We start from the raw sequence: 8,102 nt of genomic DNA, 5'->3' as shown, positions 1-8,102 counted from the left end.
TCCATCGCTGGCCACTACTTTCTCCCATCTTTCGGGTAGCATACGAATCCCGCGTCGAAAAAATTGGTCATCTTTTGAGGTCTATCCACGAATCGATCCAATTTTTTACTTCTTCATAAGACCGGAAGTGCTGGTCAGTCAGGCCGTGTGCCATTGATCGAAATAAGTGATAATCCCTCTAAGTCAGAGGGAGCAACGTCTGGAGAATACGGCGGGGGGGGTAGATCTTCCCATTTCAACGTTTCCAAGTATGTTTTGACTATTTTCGCAACATGGGGTCGAGCATTGTCATGCTGCAAAATCACTTTATCGTGTCTCTTGTTGTATTGTGGCCGTTTGTCTTTCAATGCTCTGCTCAAACGCATCAATTGCATTCGATACCGATCGTCTGTGATTGTTTCAGTCGGTTTTAACAGTTCATAATACACTACGCCGAGCTGGTCCCACCAAATACAGAGCATGACTTTGGATGTCAAAATCACCGTTCTTGAAGCGTTGAAACTCACGACACGTTCTTTCACTAATAGCGGCCTCACCATAAGTATTTGAGAGCATTCGATGAGCCTCAGCCGCAGATTTCTTCATATTGAAGCAAAAAATTAAAACCTCCCGCAAATGACGAGAATTTGGCTCGTAAACTGACATTTTCAATCGAGAATAACTTTATGATGCAGACACAAATCGACTAATGTTTCTATGGGGTTATGTTGACAGATGCCCAAGTTTATTGTATGACGTCTATGATCTATTTATTTCGACCACCACTTACCGCTAAAGCCATCTATAGGAAAACGGCGGAAGCAAAGTTGTACACCTAATATTAAACAAGAAATTTATTTTCTACTTCTGCACTAGGATTGCACTAGAACTGAATTGAATTAGTATGTACAATCCAGAACTAACGAGTGTAAGCATACAAGCAAGAAATAAAAAACGTTTTAATGCAAAATAAAAGTGGCATCTCATATCGTTTACATGGAAATATTAGATTCGTATGATGAAAATGAATGCAATTCCATTAAAAAAATTCTTAATTAAAGATAATAATGACACAAAATGTTTTTATATGTAGGCTTGCTATTATTTATATATATTTATATATTTATATATATTTATCATTTTATTACTCATAAATTCGCATAATTATTTAGAAGACGCCCATCATCTTCAATTTTAATAAAATTATACTTATTTGTCGCTTTTTTGCATGAAACGAAAAAAATCTGGCAGTAAAATGTCATACCTAATCTGACAAACCGAAATATTAAGCGTTAAATTTGAACATGTAACAGAAGGAAAAGATAGGATTTTACAATATATATTTTCATATATTTGATCTAAATTGTGTTCTGCAATCCTATCTCGTGATGACACTGTAGGAAGTCAGATTGTTAGGAAAGACGATTGGATAATCGGGAATAATCAGAGACTTAGTGATTTTACGAAAGCAGTCTTTGATTTTGAATATTCAATAACAATGTGATTTTTTATTTGCAAATTCATCACTTACAGATACTTTGAGAAATGGAGAGCAAGTCGTTCCAGCGCGAACGCAATATCGACGCGGCGATTAAACGGATATCTTCCTGCTATAGAAAATCGTAGTACGATTCTATCGAAATGTGTTACCCGTTGCTCTGCTATTCCAGATCTGACTTTGCTCCATTGCTCCGATCCGCTTGCTCTCAAGCGACTTATTATATAATTATCGTACGATAAATGCGCACGCAGGATCGATATATCAATCGATCTGTAAACAACGACGATCGTTCTCGTTTTCTGATGGATCATACAATACTTATTTCTTACACATTGTTAGAAAATCTGTCACACCGACTTAATGCAGCGCTATGTACACGTATTTACACTGTTTTATTTATTTATATTTATTTAGAATCTGTTATATTTATTTAGAATCATTTTTTTACCTCCGATTTAATGAAAATAGATTCATTCGATGCATTTATTCAAAACGAAAGCCTGCTCTGTCCTTGCTATGTGCGAAAAATTGTAAACCCCTAAACGACAGGAGTTTTGACGAAAATAAAAAACTTTATAAAGCGTTGACAACCATTCAATAATGATTTTTTGAGAATTTTTATGCTTTCAAACTTTATAAGAACGCTTACAGAACACACATTGGATTTAAACACTTTCAGAATGCTTATAAAATATACAGTACTTATACATATATCATTTCATGAAAGTATATATCATTTCATGAAAGTTCTGTAATGTTAAAGCAACGCTTTTCAGAGACGTTCAGTAAATGCTAATGCACCTTCGTGCAGAAAGTTCAGACTTTCCAAACATTTATCAAATGCTTTTCTCAATATAAGCATTTTCTTTCCATTCAGCAAACATTGTTCCAACGTGGCGAATTATTGAATCGCAGTAAATGTTTTGTAAGGCGTTACGCAAACGGCTTAAAGACACCTAAAAAACGTTTTTCTCAATTCCGTAACATTTTAATTTCAAGTATTTTTCCTCCGTTTAGCAAACATTTTTCTGATGTGGTAATCCATGTTGCACATAGTGCTTATTGTTATTATAAAAACGCTGAAAAAACGCATTTTTAACGTTTTGCAAGTGCTGCTGTGATACTTGGGAAATAATAAGGCGTTCATAACAGTTTAGAAACGCTCAAAAGACACTTTCATGAAAGAGAAAGTTTATGAATAGTTGTTAATGTTGTAGATAACTCTTTAATGCTATATATTCACAGTTTGAACATGTGTAGCTGTATATATTACCCATTACCTTCAATTTTAATAAAATTATACTCATTTTTCGCTTTTTTGCATGAAACGAAAAAATCTGGTAGTAAAATGTCATGTCTAGTCCGGCAAACTGAGATTAAGCGTTAAAGTTGATGACATTTGTAATAGAATCGCAGTGTGGATTTAACTAATATCTTTTTTTAATTTGTAGGAAGCCTCTTCCTAATTTTTACTCACATGGGAGGTCAGTAAAGAAAAAAAGATATTTCTAATTGTTTCAAAGTAAATGATGATTTTATTTATAAAATAAAAATACAAATTGAAAATATTAAATAGCTTAAAAATTATTACTTGAAGAAAGAAATTTTTGGATTCAAGGTAATTCGTTTAAAAGCTTAACTCAAGACTAAGACTAAATTAGTTATAAGATTGTAGCAGTTATAATGTTAATACTGTTTAATTTTTAATTCCTAATTTTCATTGGTATTTGCATTTAACCTTATATAAATCATTTATGAATTACTTACTTATAAGATAATAACAATATATAAATTTATTGAAATTTATCTATTTATGAAGAAGTGAATAATATCGAAAACTTTACATTATAATCCCATCATTTTACAACTTTTAAATTATCAATCTCGATGACAATCAAAAGGCAGTTCACACATGTAAGCTGTATTATTACATGGTAAATTTATTATAACACACGGCTGTTTGATGAGATGCACATTATTTGTCAATTCTTTTAATTTTATGGACATCAGAGTCACGTAATCATTTTGAACTAATATGGTAAACACTTGGAACATTTAATTATATGCACAAGAAGTACGACTTCTTTCAACGGTGACATGGCAATATATTTTATTTTTACAATTTTCCCATCTCTTAGGATGGGATAAGAATCATCAATCTTATCAACAAATTGAAAGGAGGTATATTTCATCTTATAATAACCTATTATATAATAATAAGTATAATAACCTATTAAAGAAGATTAAATCATTAGCAAAATTTCCAAAACGTACAAAGCAAAAATGCTCTTCTTCAGGCAAAATGGAAACATTTAGTCTGTCCCTTCCCTAAGAGAAGTGCTCCATTAGAACGCACAAGTATTTAAATTTTTTATTTAAAATCATTTCTGAGAAATCAATGGTGCAGATGATACAAGCTCCTCGCATAAGATAGGTAGTGAATTAAACATAAGAAACTTACGAGCAATCTATATAGTATAGTAACTTGAAATGAACTTTGATATAGTTGTAATAAGTGTTTATTTTACTCTTCATAGCAAAATGCATTGTGTGTCCATAAGAAACCCCAATTAATGACATTTGCACACATGAGTAAGTAAGTGAAGGTTATAGACTGTGTGTTTAGGTTCAAAATATTTTTGAAAGTTATAGCAAATATATACTGAAGGAATAGGTTGTGTGCCTCTTCAATTTCAGCATGAGATACAAAATGTTGAAAGAGAATATTAGTTGCTTGGGAGAGCATAGCGAGAGAACCAAGTATTTGTCCTTAAGCAACTTTGCAAATAGAACAAATACAATAGAACAAAAGCCATGACTTCCATTCTGAAGCTTTCCATTTGCAACAATCATTGATTGAGCGAGAACTTCTAGTTATTCCTGTTGGAGATTGTATGCTGAGAAGACGACTATCTATTATCTCGGTCAAATTTTTTAAAGCAATACTATCTGTCATATCTATCCATTTTTTTTTAATAGAATGAAACAGATATTCCATATATGATTTTGTCACACCCAACAGGATGGCATGCATATAATCGACGATAAAACCATTAATTAAAATAGAATAAATTCATCAAAATAGATGAGCTTTTCACACTCTTGTAATATCGTTTATTTTCACCTTAGTTAGTAGTTCATCCTTTTTTGATAAGCTCTTCTTGCATCTCGATAAATAGATTTTATCGTTCTTTCATCTGCTCTCTCAGAGAGAATATTAAAGCACCTCGATCTTGAACCTGTTTTCTTCTGCTTCTCATAACAAATGTACAATCATAAAATGCATGGAAAGATTGCATGTTGAAAAGTTGCCACCTTGCAACAGAATCAATTACAGCACATAAAGGGATAATTTTACCGATTTCTTTTTCTTTATTAATCCAAGAAAAATCTTCAGAGGATTTGTTTCTTCAACAAAGGGTTGCAAGAAAATTGAAGAAAACCATTTGATTCGGGTCTTTATATTCAATATATAATCCAGCAAAAAACATATAATTGCTGCATATAATTGCTCTCTAAATGGGAATTCATTGATAGTTATATAAATAGGTTATAATTTATTAATTGACTTTCTAGTTGATACACCATCAGTACAGAAAGAAATTGAAAAATTAAAAGAGGATGAGAGTATTTTTTCAGGACCACAATGTTTTTTGTATTGCTCCTCATATATATCCAAATGCATCATGGCATTCCTTCTTGCGATTAAATCTGTGGATTAGCAATAAGGATGCTACACGTGAATCCTTTATTAATTTTTGCAACTGACATTCTAATAATATGGACAGGAAAAAGTTTAATGAATTAGAAATATCGACATCATTATCACAATAAGAATAATGCATAAATTGTAGTAAATTATTCTTTTTCTCTAAATACGCTTCACATTTTGAACAAAAGATGTTTTCCTTTTCATTCTCTATATGCTGAAAGTACTTGTACTTTATTTGTGGAATATCTTCTTTATTGTAAATGGAATTTATCATTCACAAAATGTCAAGCTGTCCATATTAAATTATATCTCACTTCTACAAGGCACATGAAAATAAGATCATCAACTGTAGTGATGATCGCACAAAAACAATTTCTTGTTTTTTGTTTCACAGTTGTGATCAACAGAATCTGAAATATCATTAGCCAAAAAGCCTTCCTCTGCTGTTGATTTTATATCAGATTCTACTTCTGTTGTTGATTCTATCAGAGTCTACTTTTGAAGCTCTTTCTGATGATGTGAAGTCTGTGATGATAAATTCATAATAATTTCTCATTACTGTTAGATGGAATATCACATTTAGTTGATTCTGTCATATTAGTGATGACTTCATACATTTCATTATAATTACTCTAAAAAGAAAAATAAAATGCAAGGTAAAAACAACATAGTAATTAAGAAAATGGGTTATTCTTATTCTATTAAAATGTATATATAATAATTAGAATAATTCCACAAAATTACTTCATACCTGTGCCAGGAATGTGGCACATGTAAGTTATCAGTAATTCTATTGGCAGACATAAAATTGTGTTATTGCTTCTATCATCTCAATATTATTCTGAGATATTGACATTGCAGGTGGCATTGTACTCTGAAATAAAATAACATTTTCACTATAAAATAAAAAAATGTACATCGAAATTTTCACACAAAGAATTAATCGATTTAAATTATTTTACTTATAGATTTTCCGATATCATACACTACCTAGATAACAGAAATGCGATAGAAGGATATGTCTAATTAGCTGTCTGAATCATATGATCAGAGCGCCATAATTCACTATTGCATCTAATGCATCAAGATATAACTTTGTAATGTACATACATATAGATATATAGAGAAATTATATAGAGAAAAATTAAGACAATACAAAGTGTGGAAGTGCAATAAAAATCATTATTATGGTGTAAGTATTCTTATTTGTGTGAATATTTAGTATCGAATTTAATCTAATTTAACCTTTTCTTGAAAGTTGTGTTGATTTTGTAACTCTTTAGAGAATTTTTTTGTGCAGAAAGTGCTGTATATTTGGCTGTAAAAATGTATATAAAAAAGGGAAATATATACCAAAAAGAAGAAAATTCATTTCTTTTGTTTCGTTATTTCCCAATAAATTCTGAGATAAAAAATATGTGAATTACTAATGTGAGGCAAATAAATGGATATTCTTAGCAGCCTATTGTCATCAGCTTATAAGGAGCACTTATATTGAATTAAAATGATGGTGGCTACCTAACCCAATTGATCCAATGTCGATTGATCCAATTTCTGTTATATAGGCCTCTAATATATGCACTAACAACCAAATCATAAGTCTGTTTTCTGTAGCTGAACTAGTGTATCCTTTCAAAAACTTAAAGTAAGATATACGTTTTGTGGAACACATTCACACTTATACACACACACACACACCGTGCGCGCGCGCGCATATACACATTCTCACACTCTTTCAATCATACTTCATGCTTTATACTCACTTAGACTCACACACTCCGCGACTAGATGGCGTGCTTTCACGATACTGAATTTCCCATCTAGATAATTTTACTCTTCTTCGTTCTTTAACCGTCGACACATGAGTTAAGTCGAGTTAAGATATATATTGTATGTGATAATAAACAAACGTTGTTATTTGTGATTCTGAGTTTTTTCTCCTCTAATACTCTCTAATACTTACATTTATTATATATAACAATCCGCTACATAATTGGTGACTCGACGTGATTCAACAGATCGCAACCGCGAATCGCACAATCGCGCGTCATTATTACGACGAGCATGTGCCAACATGTCGTTACCAAAGACAAATCGGAAGAGCTAACCGAAGAGAAGAAAACTCGCACACAGCACTCAGGAACGAAAACACGCTAAACCAGGTATCACGGATGACACGAGGAATTCGGCGCGAAATTCATTCAGATTCATTCGACTTCCCATCTTCTGGAAAAATCGCCTGAAGCTATAATTTGTCCAATTAGAATCCGAATTCAGCACTTACCGCATCAGGTCGGATGACGTTAAATTTTAAATACAGCGTCACCTTGATGAGGCCATGATTATCACAGTCACGGATATCCTGGAGAAAATGATAAGTACAATAAACTTAAAGAAATCTTAATCACAAGATTTACAGACTCACGAGACAGATGTGAACACTTTTATTGGGCATAGAACTCGGCGACAAAATTGTCACAACTGCTACGTGAAATGAGAGATCTCGCAGGAGAGAATGCCACCGCGCTTTCTGCGAACTCTCTGGCAACAACGCATGCTTACCCGCATTCAAGAGATGTTTCTAATATTTGATGGCACTAATCTGAACAAACTAGCTAAATGCGCGGACAAGTTCAAAGAACACTTCATCGGTGGATGTCCATGCAGTACAGGCAACTGACTACATTGACAACTAAAATTGAAAAGCTGACCAAACAATTCCGAGCAAGGAGCCACAGTAAAAGTCGCATACGACGGGCAAGGCGTACGACACCGCAACAAAAGACAGTTGCGTTATTACCACCAGAGATTCGGCGACTAAGCACGTAAGTACACGTCACCCTGTAGTGCACAAGCGAAAGCAATTCAGGGAAATGAATAAGACCGCCGTCAATCGGAGCCACCAACGAT

At 32.8% G+C, this 8,102-nt stretch overlaps 1 pseudogene; it reads right to left on the bottom strand.

Annotated features, from left to right (window-relative positions):
- Positions 1 to 3,764: 3,764 nt before the first annotated feature.
- On the bottom strand, positions 3,765 to 4,557 carry LOC108690193 (annotated as a pseudogene).
- Between the last annotated feature and the right edge of the window lie 3,545 nt (positions 4,558 to 8,102).

Source organism: Atta colombica, unplaced genomic scaffold (assembly GCF_001594045.1).
Source record: "Atta colombica isolate Treedump-2 unplaced genomic scaffold, Acol1.0 scaffold3, whole genome shotgun sequence".
In the NCBI taxonomy this organism is placed as follows: Eukaryota; Metazoa; Arthropoda; class Insecta; order Hymenoptera; family Formicidae; genus Atta; species Atta colombica.
The sequence above is the reverse complement of the archived record's forward strand: the minus strand, read 5'-3'. Positions and strand labels throughout refer to the sequence as shown.